Source organism: Rhinolophus sinicus, chromosome 2 (genome assembly GCF_057876585.1).
Source record: "Rhinolophus sinicus isolate RSI-liver-muscle chromosome 2, RSI-T2T, whole genome shotgun sequence".
NCBI lineage: Eukaryota > Metazoa > Chordata > Mammalia > Chiroptera > Rhinolophidae > Rhinolophus > Rhinolophus sinicus.
This window is the reverse complement of record NC_142502.1, coordinates 125,538,555-125,557,876: the sequence shown is the minus strand read 5'-3', so window position 1 is coordinate 125,557,876 and position 19,322 is coordinate 125,538,555. Positions and strand designations below refer to the sequence as shown.

Here is a 19,322-nt window from a genome sequence, read left to right as displayed (position 1 = left end):
AAGCCGTAGCATGATGTTTCAGGATGACATCCCCTAAACATAAGCCTTAATGTGTCTTTTGGAGCAAAAATTAATATAAGACCCGGTCTTATTTTCAGGGAAACACGGTAGTTATCTTGCTCGGGGCGGGGGGGGGGGGAGGTAGTATTGTTGCCTATTTAGGAACAAAGGGAAGGGAAGTCAAACCTAAAACTTTAATATTCATCCTCTTAGATCTCAATGAATTTTTTAAAACACTAGAAACTTCATATTTTTCTAAGTATCTAAATTCTATATTAAAAGATAATTTTATGAAGAAAACCAAGTTATGCAGAATACAACACATATTCCTAAATGAGCAAGGTGAACTTAGAAATTTTAAAAAGAGAATTTTAAAAGAATTGCATTTATTTGAATTCACTCCACGTTACTGGTCCAAGTTTTTGTCTTACCTAACCAACACTGAGTTGGTTTTTATCACGGGCTTCAAAATTCCTGAAAATCCTAACTATCTCTGCAGGCACTGTTTGTAATCATAGCTAATTATTAAATTACATCAAATACAGAAGTTAAATTTGGTAAGTTGTAGTAGTTTGCATCGAGTTTCTCCTTTGAGATAGTTTTCTGTATTTGTTTTACACTGTAAAGTTTTCTAAAGTTAGCCCAGAAAACATATCATTATTCTAACTATTTTGTTGACCTCATTTGTTAAAATTAAGAATGTTTGTTGATCCATAATCAATATACATAAGTATCAAAGAACTAGTATCCAGACTATTTAAAGAACTCCTACCAACCAATATAAAAGATCAGCAACACAGAAGAAAACAGGGATTTCTGTTGTGGTAGGCTGTACAGTAATGGCCTCCCATTGGTTCACATCTGCCTGAATCCAGGCCCTCGGAAAATTCTGTTCCACACTAACCCTCGCCTTGGTGGCCATGTGACTTGCTTTGGCCAATGAGACAACAACACTATGATGCAAGCAGAGGTTTAAAAAGTGCTAACACACTGGCATCTGCCTTCTCTTGCTGCTTATTGGAACCCTTAGTCCACCAATGAAGAAACCCAGGTTAGCCTTCTGGAAGATAGAAAAACTATGTGGGGAGGGGCCCCATAACCCCTGCTGTCCCAGTAATCCCAACCAACACACAGAATTGTCACCTAAATAAAATGGATGTTAGTTAAAGGTTCTAAATTCTGGAGATGTTTGTTATTCAGCAAATGCTAACTAACACAGGAAAATCATACAAAAGATGTTCAACTTCATTGACAGTCAGGAACATACCCTGATTCCCCGAAAATAAGACCTAGCTGGACCATCAGCTCTAATGTGTCTTTTGAAGTAAAAATTAATATAAGACCCAGTCTAATATCATACTATATTATATAAGACCCAGTATTATATTATAGTATATTATATTATATTATATTACATTACATTACATTACATTACATTACATTACATTACATTACATTATATTATATTATATTATATTACACATGGTCTTATATTATATTAAAATAAGACCAGGTCTTACATTAATTTTTGCTCCAAAAGACGCATTAGAGCTGATGGTCCGACTAGATCTTATTTTCGGGAAACACAGTACTACACATGCTGAGATACCATTTCACGCCCCCTACATTAGCAAAAATCAGTAAGATGGAGAATATCAAGTGTTGGTGAAGATGTGGACCATCAATAACTCTCGCCCATGCCGCTGGAAGTGTAAACTGGTACACCTCCTTGAAAAAAATTGTTTGGTGTTATCTATCAATGATGCATGACTCTACAGCCTAGCAATTCTGCTACTAAGGATATTTCTAGAGAAATCCTTGCATTTGTGCACAAGGAGATAAATGCAATTATGTTTATGTCAGCAGTGACCATAATAACCCCAAACTGCAGATGAGTCAACTGCCATATGGTAGAATAGGTGTGTGAATTGTGCTGCATGCGTACAATGGAATTACATGCAGCAGTGAGTGTGAATAATCAATCCACTGCTATATAGACCTTAAACCACAGTGCTTAAAGAAGCAAGTCGCAGGTTGGTACTGCATGAATCCATGTATACGAATTCCTCAGTGGGTAAAAGTAAACTACACTTAGTTCAGGGATAGATACATACACACACTGCCTTAAATAAAACATGTACAGTCTTATCTATGGCAGGAACAGAGTGAAACTGGATACTTCTGGGTTGTGTAGTGTTCTGCTTGGTTCTGGTTGGTGAATACATGGGCGTTCATTTGATAATTGTCCATTAAATTATATAAGTTTTTTCATTTATCATAAAAACAGCTTTATTTTGCCTTCATTTTTAACAGCTTTACTGATTCAGTTCACATATCATACAAATCACCCATGAAGTGATTCAGTGGTTTTTAGTATAGTCGCAGATATATGCGACTATCACCATATATCACCATTTTGGAACACTGTCATCACCTCAAAAAGAATCCTTATACCCTTTAATTATCACCCCCCAGCCCTCATCCTCCCCTCAGCCCTAAATAGCCACAAATTGACTTTCTGTCTCTACAGGTTTCCCTATTTTGGACATTTCATATAAATGGGATCATATAATATGCCGTCTTCTGTGACTGGTCTCTTTCACTTAGTATAATGTTTACATGTTCTTTTGTAATAGGTTATATTTCACAATTTAAAAATGTTAAAATACCTAAGAGTGGTTAAAAGCTCCATTTGCTAATATGAAAAATAAAACTAGACCAAAACGGGGAGCTCTGATGAAGAGGTGACAAGGCAGCCAGTGTGTCAGAGCAGAGAACCTGAGGACACTGAGCCACACGTTTATACAGGGGACAGGCCACTGAGTGCCACTCGGAAGGACACTGAGCCACCATTTACACAGGGGACAGGCTGCTGAGTGCGACTGGAAGAGCTGGTGCATAAAGAGTAACAGGACAGGTGACACTGAAGCGTGACTGCCCCACGCCGTTCTACATCGGGAAGAAGGCTGGTTTTGCACAGGAACAGTCTTAGCACTGATACTTCCAGAAGTGTCCCCACAGGAAGGTCTAGGGGCAGGAGGTGGTGCGTGGTGAGCAACTAGCCCTGAGATTTCAGTGGCTTTACTTGGGAGGGACACTTACTTGAAGGCTGATGGAAGATGCAGGGAAGGGGGCCATGGAGTCTTTGAGGGAGGGCTAAGGCTCTCCAAAGCCATCGTTGGCGTGCCACTGGCAACTAGGAATTAAAGGAAAAACTGCAACACTTAATCTGCATGCTTTCTGTGTGGGGTGCTCTGTTCTCTATCATCTCAATGCTCCCTTGTCCCCTGCAAACCCAAACTCCAAGTCTTGTGTCTCTGGATAATATCCATACACTCATGGGGTTTTAGGACCCCTCTCCCCAAATGTGGGGAATGAAAAAATAAAAGTGTATTACAGTTGAACGCAGTCATGATTCCAGGTAAGAGGTCACCTCATCTTAAACAGTGGTAGGTCTAACTAGAAAGAAACTACCATGTTTCCCAGAAAATAAGACCTAACCGGAAAACAAGCCCTAGCATGATTTTTCAGGATGACATCCCCTGAACGGAAGCCCTAATGTGTCTTTTGGAGCAAATATTAATATAAGATTCGGTCTTATTTTCAGGGAAACACGGTGACCAATTTCCTGTAATGTGAGTCCTCTTCGTCTCCTGAAGACACTTCGTCATGGTTTCCCTGCAGTGTTCGTTCACCTGGAGTCAGAAGTCAGAGGGGACCTGAAAATCTGCCTGACATCCATGCTTCCTGTCCTCTTCCTCCAGCATGTGTCACACGTACTCATCACATGAAACAGGTCTCACAGTACTGCTCGCAGTCAGAACCTAAACATGCAGATCAGAGCCAGTTTAACACAAGAACAAATGAGGCACTTCCAGGTTTACGTATCACCTTGCCTCCTGCATCCTCACTGCCTCCCGGGCCATCTAAGCAGAGGCATTCAGAGCAACTGGTAAGCCAAAGCAACTCCACAACGTTTCCAATGAGACACTTGCAGCTGCTCATGGGGAAAGGAAAGGTGGAAGGGACAGTGGTAGCGCATCCATTCACAGCCACCATCCTATTAGGCATGTCATTCCTACTTTAACCGCACAACCACCATGCAAAGTAGATATCATCTCATCTCACAAATGAGGGAACAGAAACTCAAAGAAGTTAAGTAACTTGCCTAATGTTATCACAGTCCTAGATATAAAACAGGTTGGAACCCAGATAGCCTAATTTCACAAATCGCTTCATCACACTGCTTTGAATAAGCCACTTTGTGCATAAGCAACTTTCATTATAGGGGCATATTTTTATGTTCCCTCAAAGGATTTCCTGAGTCCAGTAAATAATGTCCAGGATTATGTTAAGTCCTCCAGATTCCGTCTACGTCCTCACACTCAGGGAGGTGACAAAGTCCATTAAAGATCTGAGAGCCCCTTGAGGCAACATTAACTTGAAAATCTGAAGGTCAAGGAATTATAGCAAAAACAATGATTTCCGATAAATTTCCTGAATTGGTTAGAATATTTATTGTGGCCAACTTCAAAGGAACATCGTAATGAACCCGGTCTCAGTTAAAGCGATAAGAAGCAAATGCGAAAAATCATGAAGCTATTTTATAGAGCACCTTACATTTGTTTCTCTTAAAGCCCAATTTCCTATACTAACATGTCAGGTTAGAGGTACAGTTTGTCCAAGAAAACTAAAAATTAATTTCCTTTCAATTTCCAGTTGACACTGGGAGAGGAAAATTACCAACTTGCATATGAAGAACTCACATGCAAGTTACTTTAGTGGACTCTGAGGGTCTCAGTATCCAGACTAAAATCACCACAGGGTAACAAAAATACTATCTGCGTGCCAAGAGTTCCAGCAGAGGCTGATGCTAACCGTGAGGCCAGAAGGAAGTGACCACAAGCATGGGCCTCCTTCTGACCAAGGCAGCAGACAGCTCCGCTCACCATCGTTGTGTCTGAAAACTTCAAAGCAGCAACCAGCTGACCCTGATGGACAGGGTCTGGAGCTCCTACGAGAGCACAGAGACCACGCCTCAACACACAGCTGTGGCCTGGCAATGGGAGACCCTCCTTGCCCTGTGCTGAGGGCTGGGCAGACCAGTGCCTCGGCATTGGGTCCCTCAGCAGAGGGCTGCCCAGAACAACACTGGGATGCCATCCAACCGCAAGGACAGCAAGAACTATACTCACTTCCTTAGAAACAACAGGTACCTACCTGTTCAAGGACTGAAACCCAAGGGCAGGCCCAAGGACGACTACCTTGCTTCTAACTTTGTATTCACACCACACGGAATGGAATCCCACTTGTGACGAAAATGCAGGCTGCAGTGTGGAAAGTGTGTGAAACACCACCAGGCTTCTGCTGGGAGGGCAGTTCTCAGCGGTCCCGCCACCACTGAGGCCAGTGGCAGGGAGGGACCTGTCTGAGCCACAGGCTGTTTCTAGGGCCCAGGTTTTGTGTGTCTTTGACTCCAGTTTCTTGAGGCTATGGTTTTCAGGGCTGTAGATAACACCATTCCCAGATTTCCTCCCTATACTTACCTAACAAAAAGTCTGATAACATCTTCTCTTACTAACTGACATTTTTGGGTTTTCCTCATTCTGCCAGCTTACTCCTAAAGCAACTATTAGGTAGAACTTCTCTCCTCTTAAAAACATAGCTCCACACAGCTTAGGGCCCCATAAATTTAATTTTCAATCTCACATTTGTCATTGGTTTTGCACTATTTCCAACGCATCAGGAAGACAGAATTGCATTCATGAGTGAAAACCAGTCCCGATGGTTTTGCTGAAAGACTTAATATAGTATTTATTTTCTAAATACTACCAGAGGTATATATATTACGACAAATCAGCTATATGCCACTTTGTTGAGCTGCTCCTAAATGCAAAATTTTCCTGAGAAAGTGCACATTTTCCTGAGAAAGCTTTTGCATAATTCTTTCTTGTGATTCGTGTGTGCTTCTTAAATGTTTTATGCTCCCCTTACATTTTATCTCTAGCTCAGATTATAAGCTATTGTTTTAGAGTCCATAAATATATTTTTCAAACAGTACAAGGAAAACAGTAAAATAGCTAAAGAGGATTCACTAAACTTTTAATTCAAGGAAACTATTGTTTCCATCAGAATATAGGCAACCTAGGACCAATAGAATAGAAAGTATCCTCTCTACAATGACCCATTGTAGTGTTTTAATGATCATTGCTGGCAGCAAAAGCTTTTACTTATGAACAAATGACAGGCAGAGGAAAACAGAAATGCCAACTGTCCGTGGCTGTTATACTGCATATATACTTGGGACCAACTCGACTGGGGCTCTAATCCACTCACTCATTCACTTATCCATTCATTCACTCACTCGCTCATCCATTCACTCATTCATTCATTCATCCATTCATTCTCTCACCCATCCATTCTTTCATTTATTGACAAATCCATTCGCTCATCACCCATTCAACATTTCTCAAATGTCTGGTAGGTTCACTGAATTATGAAGAGGCTAGGGTTCAGAGGGATGATAAAGATGGGAAGAAAATAGTGCTGCCCTCAAGTGGTTTCTAGTCAAGTGAGGAGACATAGCCATGCACACTGACTATAACACAATGGAAAAAAAAAAACAACTGTCACATGAAAAGCTACAAACAAAGTTTTATGGGAATAGAGAAGGGCAACTAATTCCAACCAGTTCATTGTTGAAAACTGAGGTTAGTTTCAGTGGAGGAGATAACATTTAAATGAGCTCCTTAAGAATAAATAGGATTTGGGTCTAAAAAGTGGAGAAAAGGGGAGGATGTAGCAAGCTTATCACACACTCAAGCTTCTCAGTTCAGTCCACGTGGGCGTCCACCTTCCCCCACCCCTGAGACCATCCTTATGACGCTGCATGTGTCCTCATATCACTCACACACGACCACTGTTTCCTTCCCAGCATGTCCCTCTGTTGGCTCAGAGGACTCGACCTCCTCTTGGCTCCAGTGGCTACTCTCGTTCTCCTCCCACCTCTCCACCTCCGAGTACCCTGGGCTCTATCTGTATTTGCCTCCTCTCTCTAGTGACCTCTCCAGCCCCGTGACATTAAATACTTTCTCTGTGAGGCATAATACAAATTGTAGCAAACCAGGTATGATGCTGAGAGTGTAAGGTGGTCCTTTAATAATGAGGTGGGACAACAGGGGTAGTAGACCAGGAGCGTCCTGGAAAGCAAGAGCATGTCACTTTTTCTAAATGCCATTGACTCCAACCATCTGTGTCTCTTGCTCGTATAACCAATTGATATTTGCCATCTTTACTTGGATGTCTAACAAACACTTCAATCTTCACATGCTCCAATTAGAAATTTGTATATTCCCTTTGGATATTTAACAGCCTTTGCAACTTTGGTAAATAAAATTAATAACCATCCAGTCGCTGAAGCCAAAACTCTAGGAAAGTAAAGCAGAGGTACAAGGTCTATTTTTGTTGACCAGATGCCCAGCTAGACCAGTACCAGGGCTGGGCAGTCAGTGCAGAAACAAAGACTTCCTCTCTCGGGCTCATTTCCATCCACTCCTGTTTTCCCAGTGACCATTCAGTTCCCACCACTAGGATCTGTAGAGCAGTAAAGCCTGGGGGCGTTCGTGACATCCAAGAGTCAGGACCCCAGAAACAGACATGGAGCATGCAGGTGACCATCTACACTACAGGAAGACACCAGAAGGATGCCCTTAGTTTTGCTGCCAGCTCACTCACCCAGGAGCTTTCAGACTCCCTGAGCCTACCTTCCACCAGACGAATGACAGCAAAATTGCTGGGGTGGGACCCAGGCCTAGGATTTCTGAAGTTCCCCCAGGTAATTCCAATGTGCTGCCAAAGTTGAGAACACTGGGACAAAGGGACATAAAAGATAGGACAGCAGCATAGATGAGAGAAGAATTGATTCCTGCTTGGAAGCAGGTTATGACTGGGGATATGGAAGGAAAGAGAAACAACATTATAGGAAAAGAGAGTGATGAACCAACCTTGTGCTAGGCTATATATAACACGCTTTTTTTTACACAAAAGTCAGTTGCCAGAGGAAATATTGGGAAATGGAATCTTCCTGTCTGAGTCCAATGGCTCAAGGGTACAGTGAAGCAACTGAAAGGGCAGCTCCCTGGGGACACTGGTGCTCAGACCCAAGCAGAACAGAAAGATTCCTAAGAGACTAGAGAAACACACACACACACACACACACACACACACACACGCGCGAAAGAAAACTGGAAGATCACCAAAGCCAAAAACAACAGAATTTCAGGGGATGGGGAAGAGCATCAACAAAAGTCAGTGAGACAGGGAACCACAGGTTGGATGGAACGAGAGGGGTAAAAACCTGAAGACTGAGGTGTGTGTGTGTGTGTGTGTGTGTGTGTGTGAGTGAAGAAAGGACATTTTGAAAATATGATTTTCTGCTTTAAAAAAAGTCATACAAGCTGACTATAAGAAATTTCAAAAGGTAAAAAAAGACATTCCTTCTGCACAGTAAAGGAAACCATCAACAAAATGAAAAGGCCACCTAAGGAGTGGAAGAAAATATTTGCAAACTAGAGATCTGATTAATATTAATGTTCAATATATATAAAGAACTCATTAACTCAATAGCACAAAGAAACAAACAATCCAAGTTCAAAAAGGAGCAGAGGAACTGAATAGACATTTCCCCAAAGAAGACACACACATGGCCAATAGGTACGTGAAAAGGTGCTTCACATCACTAATCATCAGGGAAATGAAAATCAAAACCACAATGAGATACCACCTCACGCCTGTTAGAATGGCTGTCATCAAAAAGACAAGAAATAACAAGTGTTGGCGAGAGTGTAAAGAAAAGGGAACCCTTGTGCACTGCTGGTGAGAATGTAAACTGGTACAGCCACTATGGAAAACAGTATGGAGGTTCCTCAAAAAATTAAAAATAGAACTACCTGATAACCCAGCAACTCCACTTCTGGTATTTATCCAAAGAAGAGAAAAACAGATATTGAAGAGATCTCTGCACTCCCATGTTTACTGCAGCATTATTCCCAACAGCCAAGCATGGAAACCACCTAAGAATCCATTGATGGATGAATGGATAAAGATGTGGCACGTATATACAATGTAATACTGTTGAGCCATAAGCATGAAGGAAATCCTGGCATTTGCAACAACATGGATGAACCTTGAGGACATTATGTTAAATGAAATCAGTCAGAGAAAGACAAATATTGCATGGTATCACTTACACATGGTATCACTTTAAAATGAAAAAAAAGAAAAGTCAAATTCACAAAAACACAAAATGGTTGCCAGGTATTGGGGGTTGGGAGAAACAGGGTGAAGTTGGTAAAAGGGTACAAATTTCACCTATAAGATGAATAAGATCTGAGGATCTACAGTATAATATGGTGCCTATAGTTGATAACACTGCACCGTATAATTGAAATTTGCTGAGAATAGAACTTAAATGTTCTCAAAATAAATAAATAAGGTGATGGATATCTTATTAACTAGGTGGGGGAATTCCTTTCACAAAAAAAAAATTTCTAATAAAATTAAACAAAAAAGACATTCCTAAAATATTCTTTCCAGTTTTTCCCCCCCAATACATACATATATAACACTGAAAATAGGGAGAGGATCACACCAGATAAAGCATTTTTTATCCTTTTTTTACTGTAAATGTTCTAATGTCTTGCCATCCTTTATAATGGCATCATCATTGTGATGGATGTTTGTGAACAATGTTTCATTTGTAAAGAATTACAAATGAAACATTGTTTATGTGTTTGTTTGTTTGTTTGTTTTCCTGGTTAGGTTCTCAGGCTGGAATTGCAAGATCAAAGATCATATGCACTTTTTCTAGATTTAGATCAAAGTTTGCTTTTCGAATTGTAGAAGTGCAAACTTGTCTTTGCCGTCTCGTCATCACTGAACATTAACTAATTTTCTTAGAGGTTATTACTACGTTCACTTATTTTAAACATACATTTTAGTAATTCTTCTTCTGATGCTCTATAGAGTTCTTCTCAGGCAAAAGGAAGGTATGGGGTTGGTTTGGGGAGATGTGGGCTTGTCTGGCTGTGGAGTATAAGGAGGTGAGGAGAGAGAAGATGGCGGCACACAGAGAGATTCTGAGAGATGGTATCAAGTTCCCAAGGAGGCAGGGTGCACTCGAGAGTCCAGGAAGAGGATCTGGCCTTACAAGAAGAGAGAAAAACCTCTAGGTTTTTAGTGACGAAACAGGGGAAAATTTGAAGAAGCTCAGAGGTTAGAGAGAGGGAAGATGAAAGCATTTCCGCCTAACAGCCTCTGAGGTTTGTGGGAAATCGTCATGCCAGCGGAAGGTTTAGAACCGCTGAAATGAAATACCTATTTATCTATAAGTTAAAGTACTGTAGGTCTCTAGCAGGGGACTGGCCTACTGATGGAACTGAAAGAGGCCATCCAGTCAAAGCCTGATTTTGCACGTGAGGAAACTGGCCTGGAGGTGTTAAGTGGGTACCTCTGATTCCCCAGGAAGAAGAGGCAGTGCCAAGGTATAGCTTATTCTTCTGTGTGATACAACATCCTCCACTCAAGTAAGCAAATTAAGAATGGGAATCTGGGCCAGAGGCTGGCAGCCCCTGAGGGACTAAGTGATTTATCCATCGTATTAGCCAGCAAGCCCGCTGAGAACAGCCGGGCATCCTGCTTTAAGAACCCCATTGCTAACTAGAAAACATTTCCGAAATAAGTAATCGTGGCCAGGCTCCTGGTGACTGCATTACTCCTCACCCTCCAGCACACATTTTCCTACGCCTCAAAGGAAAACCGTCAGAAATTCTGGAAGACGCTGTGACAGGCAGTCGCTTCAGTTACAGACCTCTAGTGATGAAAGGCAGGTGGCTGTGGAAATTCTCTCCCAAAGACAAACGATGACGAGAGCAGAGCCGCCAGCTCTCCACAGGTGGTTCTGTTTAAGTTGGAGTGTTTGGCAGAGCATTCCCTTTCCCTAAAATCTATTATTCAACTAAGAAGACTCTTAAAAAGCCATCACCCTTCATTTGCCTCTATTTTTTCCCTGTTTTTCTAGGTGATCAAACCAGAGCTCTCCAACCAATCTCATGTTTGCAAACAATGTTAACCCTTCCTCCTGTCAGGTTTAAAGTCAAATGAAGGTCTAAACTCAAAATCTCTACAGAAAAACATAGCTCACTCGATCTGAAAAGCTTTAAATTGATAAGGGAAAGAAGGCCCAGCTTTTCACTAGCAAAATGTATCCTTATTCAGTTTATTTTTGTGTGAGGAGAAAGCAATAACTACTTTAGAAAGGGCCCACTGAAAAATTAACAAAACAAAAATACATCCTTAAGCAGCAGAAATATATAGAGAGCTTCCCTTACAGAGGCCCTCAAGAAAAGAAAGTGCAGAAACCAAAGCTAGTACTTTGTTATCCACTTCTCTTTGATTCAGAGCTACGAAGTCTGACAAGTTTGCGAACTTGTTGCAACGATGTTGCTAACCTTTTTTGATATCAGAGGGATTATTCATTATGAATTTGTACCAACTAGACAAACAGTTAACCAAGTTTACTATTTGGAAGTACTGAAAAGGCTGTGTGAAAAAGTTAGACGACCTGAACTTTTCACCAATAATGCATGGCTCTTGCATCACAACAATGCACCAGCTCACACAGCACTGTCTGTGAGGGAGTTTTTAACCAATTAACAAATAACTGTATTGGAACACCCTCCCTACTCACCTGATCTGGCCCCTAATGACTTCTTTACCTGAAGATACAGGAAATATTGAAAGGAAGACATTTTGATGACATTCGGGACATCAAGGGTAATACCACAACAGCTTGGACAGCCATTCCAGAAACAGAGTTCCAAAATTGCTTTGAAGAGTGAACTAGGCGCTGGCATTGGTGCATAGCTTCCCAAGGGGAGTACTTCGAAGGTGACCACAGTGATATTCAGCAATGAGGTACGTAGCTCTTTTCCTAGGATGAGCTCACAAACTTAATTATCCGACCTCGTATAATCACTGACTCACGATTGTGCAGAGTATCGCGTGAAGTGCCAGGGACGAGAGAAAGAAAGATGTCTGAGTGCAAACCTCAACGTGCTCATGACACTGAGTTCTGGGATGTTTGGGAGAAATAGGTTTCCCAAGTCTTCACATGTGCAAAAGCATCTTGACATTCAGCCCAAACATACATGCGGGGAACTTGTTTACTCTGACTGCATTTCTCACTGTTCTATCTACCAATGTTCTTATCCACAAAAAGAAAGAAGAGTCAACCACTGAGGGGATTGCCTCTCCAAGGGCTGCTCTAATACCTCTCTAGTCCCCACCATCCCCAGAGCTGGCTGACTATGCCAAGCTCCAGACCACCCCTCCAGGAAAGTGCTGGGGCTGCTGCCTTCCAGGGTACATCACCCCTCAACAGACTGTTCGGAGAGACCAGGAGCTTTTCCTCATGCACAGTAAGAGCCACAGGTGGAAACACATGAAATGGCTACTGGAAGAAAAGATGCTTGAGCAGCAAGCAATGTCCCCTGTTTACTTTGAGTGAGACCATCCCACAGCACTGTCTTCTGAAACCACACTCCGGGTTTAAAAAGCTCTGAAACAAAGCCATCAATAAAGCTTAAAATAGCTCTTGTAGAAAATCGCCCCTCCCCATATTTTCTAAACAGGCAAAATAAGGGTGTCACAAACAATCTGCTGACATGCTGCACAAAAAGTGGCACATTCTGATTTCTTCCAGGTGTCAGGGTCACCTTGCATGGAGCAAAGTCAGGAAAACTGGCTTTCATTCCCCCACTGCATCTCCGGGCTCCACGCCCAGATAATCTGCTCTGTGTGGGGACTGATGCTGAGCTGAGCCATCAGAGAGCTCCCACTCCTTCCCACCTCTCTCCTAGCGCATAGTGGCCGCCGCATTGATGGGCTACAAGCCCTCCTGGGAGATGTGGGGTCCAGTGGTGAACCCCCATGGAACCACCTCTTCACTCATCCTTTTTTTCCCAAGCACCATTACATGGGTAAGGGCTGCCTTGGAAGGAAGTGACAACTGTACACAGTGCTTTTCCATGACCATCACATAAACCTCCTACTTCCCAGTCCTTGGGCACAGGAACCTATGTAATAATTGTGATTGTCAAGAATTCTCAGACCAACATTTTGCATGAGAACATCTTGACACTTCACTGCAGAGCTGGCAGTCAAGAGCTTAAAGACTAAGTTTTCTTTTCATCCTTATCAAAAGAATATATAATAATAAAGAAAACTGTTAAACGTAGAAAATGAGAAATTTGTTTTAAGGAACTATAATCTGCCTGCTAATACTTTTGTTAGTTGTCTTCCAGCCCTTTCTCTGTGCACAGGTTTATAAGATTTTTAAAAACACTATAATGTCAGGGTATACACTACTTAGTAAGTGTCTCTTTTTAAGAGCCAATACTTTTCTTCTGAATTAATCTTAATAAAAATAACTTTAAATTTGGTACTTGACATTGAACTAATTGCATGTACAATAGTTTAGTAATCCTCATACTATTAATTAATATTGAGGTTGTTCTCCATTTTTTGCTATATTTTGTAATACTAAAGTGAAAATTTTGTATAATGCGTGCTCGGTTTTTGTGTTGAAGGATTATTTTCCTATGGCAGATCCCAAATGTAATGACTAAGTCAAAGACACAAATGTTTTAAAGGCTTTAAACCCTTCACACTGAGTTCCAAAAGGATTATCTGACTGTCTGGTCACCACAGCCTTATCAAGACTGTGCACTTTTCTACATTCTCTGTTAATTTGACAGTTGAGAAATGGCATTTTTTAAAAAAATGTGTACCTCTTTGATTACTTAGATCAAGTATTTTTTGCCTATGTTTTCAGATTACGAAGATCAACTGTTTTCCAAAATTAGTTATTGTCACGTCTTCTATTATGAGTTATGTATATATGTTCTTTGCTGTGTAATGTGATCAGGTTTGGGTAGTTTTAAACAACTGCTTTTAACAAATTCTTCATATACTAAAAATATTAACTCTTTGAAATATACTCTGTAAATACCTTCCCTCCATGTGTATTTTGTCTTTTAGATGAGTTTTTTAAACTTGTTTTTTTTTTTTTTTTCCTATCTTAAACACTTTATTTTAGCACATCATATCTTTAACAATTTATTCAAAACATATAAATGTGATTTAATCCTTGGCCAGTCTTTTACTGTTTTCATTAGGTCTGGGTCTGTTGATTGAAGTCAATGTATTTTTTTTCTCTCAACTTTTTTATAAGTTAGTTTCACATGTACAAAACAATGTAACAGTTAGACATTTACACCCCTCACAGCGTGATAACCCCCTCCCCCAATCTCCTACCCCTCTGACAGCATATATAGCTGTTACAATTCCATTGACTATATTCCCTATGCTGTTCTCCACATCCCTGACTACTTTAAACTTGTTTTTAACATTGTATGCAGTCAACATGACATCACTATCTTCATTGGTTGCCTTCTCTACCTTTTAAGTTTGGAGAAGTATCTTGCACCAGGTGTAGATTCTTCTGTCCTTTCCATGGCCTGGATTTTTAATATTTAACCCTTGGGCCAACTGAAATTTATGTGGGGGCTGCTCCTCCCCATCCCCTAGTGTCATGCAGGGTCTCCGGTCCCGCTCCCGCTCTTGGCGGGTGGACACAGAACACAGCGAGGCCAAAAAAGAACACCCACGGAGGAGGTTCATACCACTATATTCTCACTGGCGGCTGGGTTGGAGACACAGGACACAGGCTCCACACAATCCGCAATCCGCGTCCGCTTCTCTGCCAACAAACCAACCCCACTACTGTAGCCACAGCAGTTATATTAGTGGCTAATGGCTAACCGGTAACAGCTGATGGCCAACTAGCCACAGCTGATGGCCATCTGATTACAGTGGATGGCCATCTAATAACCGAGCCAGCACGGTTATTTCAGGCTTTCTGGCCGAGAGCCTGAAAACTGCTCTCTGGGACTGTCCCCACATCTAGGTGTCACCTAAGCACAGGTCACCCGCAGGTTTTTACAACCTGTCACAGTAACTGTGAGTTAAACTTTCCTTAAGAGCATGGACTGTTTCCTCAGGCTCATGAGTCTGTCCCATGTCATATTTCAGTTGCAGCACCGTCTACAAACAGGAAATAGTTCCATGGGTGTCAGGAAGTAAAAATAAAATAAGGGGGCAGGGCAGGGTCAGTCAGGATTTCCTTTCCTCAGCCTTGACCTTTAGGTTTCCTTAAACTTTCTATTTGAGCAGCATCTTGTAGTGGTAGTATTGAACCAAACTGCCCCGTTTCTAAACAAAACAGCCTTCAATTCTCATCACCTTCAACCAAGTGTATGCACAGGAGTAACCATAACAAAATATATCATTTATTTCCTAAAATGCACGGACCCAAGAAGACTTCTCTTCTGCTTCCTAATAAACCTGGATCACGATCATGTGGTATATTTCAGGGAGCAGGAGAGTGGGAGTCATGGAAAATTTACACCAATGGTGTGCAAAGTGATTTCATTCACCATGGAGCTTCCTGTTACCAAAAGAGGAAAGAACATCAGAGTGCGCCCCCCAGCGAATTTTGCTGGGAAAAGCAGGCACCTTCTGGGGCATCACACCTCCACCCCAACTCCATGACTGCAGAAACACCCTGGTCCCTCCTGCCCAGGGGAGTTTGGTCGTTTAATAAAAGGTCCAAAGTGACAGTGTTATTCAAAGCCAGTTTTCACTTCCGGAATGAGATTTCTTTGTTTTCGGCAGAGTGAGTAACAACTCAAAAAATGTCCCCCCAAAACAAATCATTAATATTGGAGAGGGTTCAAGCTTAATTAGGTTTAGGGCATACTACAATAAGTCAAAGTAAAACCCCACAGCCTCCCAAGGTAAGGGCAATGAACTTAGAAGACCTTCCTCTATGCAATCTCATTTTGCAGGGTTAAGAGGTTAAAGGGTCAAGCGGGTAGGGGAGAAGGGGCACTAGTTGCTGGGTGAGTGTGAAGACCAAACAAGAACGGAGAGGGAGATGCATGGTAAAGAGTCTTATAAGTGCTACCGAAGCTCACACTTCCCACAGCGACACCTGGCCTGCAGATCTTAAGTCTTCATAGTGATAGACAGGTACACCCTCCCTCTCTCCCTCTACTGACACCACAAAACAGCAGAAGCAAAGCAAACAACAGCTTTGGAGGCCCAGTGCCCACAGCATCTCCCATGTGGTTTGCCCACAGACACCTGCCATCCTAGTATGAGTCCTAATTTGTATTTTACAAAGAATACTCACTACTCAGATACCAAAGAAAGAATTAGGAAGGATTAGGATCTCTCAAACTGGACTCTTTGGAGGCCCTTCAAGATCGCTGGGGGTGCAGAAGGAAGACGAGGAGGAGAGAAAGAGGAAGGCTCCACAGTCAGGGTTCTTAGAACCCCCAACCTCACTTCTCGCAAAACAGCTCTGAGGTTTTCTATCTTTCCTTGTAAGTTTTCATTGAAGAAAGGTTTCTCCCTGCTACAGTATGCTTGGAAACCACAGGCTACGCAGTCTCCAAGGGACCCTCCCAACTCTAAAACTGTATCATTCTGTGGTCTGGTGTTAAAGCTCTGCCTCCTCAGAAAAGAGAAAATGACGGCCTATAGGCCTGATGGAAAGGGGGCAGCTTCCACAGATGCCAGACACATACCCCCAATTTATATGTGGAATCTAAAGAATAAAATAAACAATAAACAAAAATAAATTAAAAACAGACTCAGATACAGAGAACAAATTGATGGTTACCAGATGGGAGAGGGCTTGTGGACTGGGTAAAATAAGGTGAAGGCATTAAGAAATACAAATTGGTAGTTACAAAATAGTCATGGGGATATAAAGTACAGTACAAGGAATATAGTCAATCATATTGGAATAACTATGTATACTGCCAGGTGAATACTAGACATATCAAAGAGATCACTTCATAAATTATATAAATATCTAAGCACTACATTGTACACCTGAAACTAATACAAAATAATATTGAATGTCAACTATAATTGGGAAAAAAAAGGACATGAGTATATTCTTAGTAATTAATTAGTAATCAATTCAGAGATTTCAGCATCCTGGTTAAAATATTATTAATTTTATGATATATAATAGCTACTTTGGAAAACAATCTGGCAATTTCTTATCAAGTTAAACACACATTCATCATATGATCCCTCTCCTAAATATTTATCCAAGTGAAATGGAAAGTTGTATTCACACAAAATCCTTTATGTGCATGTTTACCATGACTTTATTAAGAATTGCCCCAAACTAGAAACAACTCAAATGTCCTTCGATGTAAAATGGACATTCTACTGTGGTACATCCATACAGTGGAATATCACTCAGCAATAAAAAGTAACCAACTACCAATAGACACAACATGGATAAATCACAAATGTGGTATGCTAAGTGAGAGAAGCCAGGCTCAAAGGCTACTTATTATGTGATCCCATTTATATGACATTCAGGAATATGCAAAACTATAGGAACGGAAAATTGATCAGTGATTGCCAGGGGCGGGAGGTGGGAGGAAAGTATGACGACAAAGAAGCAGGAAGGATGCGTTCAGAATTGATAGATCTTGGGAGTTTTATATCTTGATTGTGGTGGAGGTCACCCAACTGCAATTATATGTCAAAACTCACAGATGTAATATCCAGAATATACAAGGAACTCATGCAACTCAACAACAAAAAAACAAACAACCCAATTGAAAAATGGGCAGAGGACCTGAAGAGACATTTCTCCAAAGAGGACATACAAATGGCAAATAGACATATGAAAAAATGCTCAACATCACTAATGATCAGAGAAATGCAAATAAAAACCACAATGAGATATCACCTCACTCCAGTCAGAATGGCTATCATCAACAAGACAAATAGTAACAAGTGTTGGAGAGGCTGTGGAGAAAAAGGAACCCTCATACACTGTTGGTGGGAATGCAGACTGGTGCAGCTGTTATGGAAGGCAGTGTGGAGGTTCCTCAAAAAATTATGAATAGAATTACCATATGACCCAGCAATCCCTCTCCTGGGTATCTACCCAAAAAAATCTGAAAACATTTATACATAAAGACACGTGTGCTCCAATGTTCAATTTAGCTTTGTATACGGTGGCCAAGACATGGAAACAATCAAAATGTCCTTCGATAGATGAATAGATAAAGAAGTTGTGGTATATATACACAATGGAATACTATTCGGTGGTAAGAAAAGATGATATAGGAACATTTGTGACAACATGGATGGATCTTGAGAGTGTAATGCTAAGCGAAATAACTCAGACAGAAAAAGCAGAGAAGCATATGATTTCACTGATATGTGGTATATAAACCAAAAACAACAAAAGAACAAGACAAAACTCGCAGATGTATAAACCAAAATATATGAATTACCATACATAAATTAAACCTCAATAAAAACTGTATTATTAACTTATTTTCAGATATAAAATGAAGGGCCAGATGTATGTAAATGACCCCTTTAAGCATCATCAAGGAAAATTCAGGAATAGGTCTTAGAGCCCTTGGCTTCCATAACCTTGATATATCCAGTTAATTAATCTTTGCTCAGCCAGGATGATCCCACATTTCTCTAAAACATACTGTTAGTTAATCAACCCTTCCAAAAAAAGAGGTAGACACTGTAGAAGAACAGGGTAGCAACCCAGAGTTGGTATCATTTTATGCATAATGATAAAGGCTCACATTTATTGACTGTTAAGATGTGTGAGGTGCCATGCTGTTTCCCAGTCCCTCTGTCAATCCTGATAAGCATACTATGAGATGGGTATAATTATCTCCTATTAACAGACAGGCAAAGTAGGATTCAGAGAAATCAAGGAACTGACCCAAGTTACACAGTTAATTAAGTGGTAAAGTAGAAACTTGAACTTGTATCTATTCTTCTAGCAAGTATATTATTTTCCGATGCTGAAAAAATGATACCTGTAAGATGGCTATAAACAAGACAGATAATAATATGTGTTGGCAAAGATGTGGAGAAATTCAAACTCTCATACATTGCTGGGGGGATGTAAAATGATTCAGCCACTTTGAAAAACAGCATGGCAACTCCTTAAATGGTTGAACAGAGTTATCATATGATCCGGCAATTCCACTCCAAAGTATACACCCAAGAAAAATGAAAACACATCCACACAGAAACGTATACGTGAATATTCATACCGGCATTATTCATAATGGTCAGAAAGTAAAAACAATTCAAATGTCCATCATCTAACGAATGGATGAGTAAACTGTGAT

At 40.9% G+C, this 19,322-nt stretch overlaps 1 protein-coding gene across 2 annotated transcripts in view; it reads right to left on the bottom strand.

Moving 5' to 3' along the window:
• The window catches only part of SH3RF3 (SH3 domain containing ring finger 3), a 368,321-nt gene that overhangs the window by 249,105 nt on the left and 99,894 nt on the right, over positions 1-19,322 (bottom strand). The gene's annotated exons all lie outside the window — the stretch shown is intronic.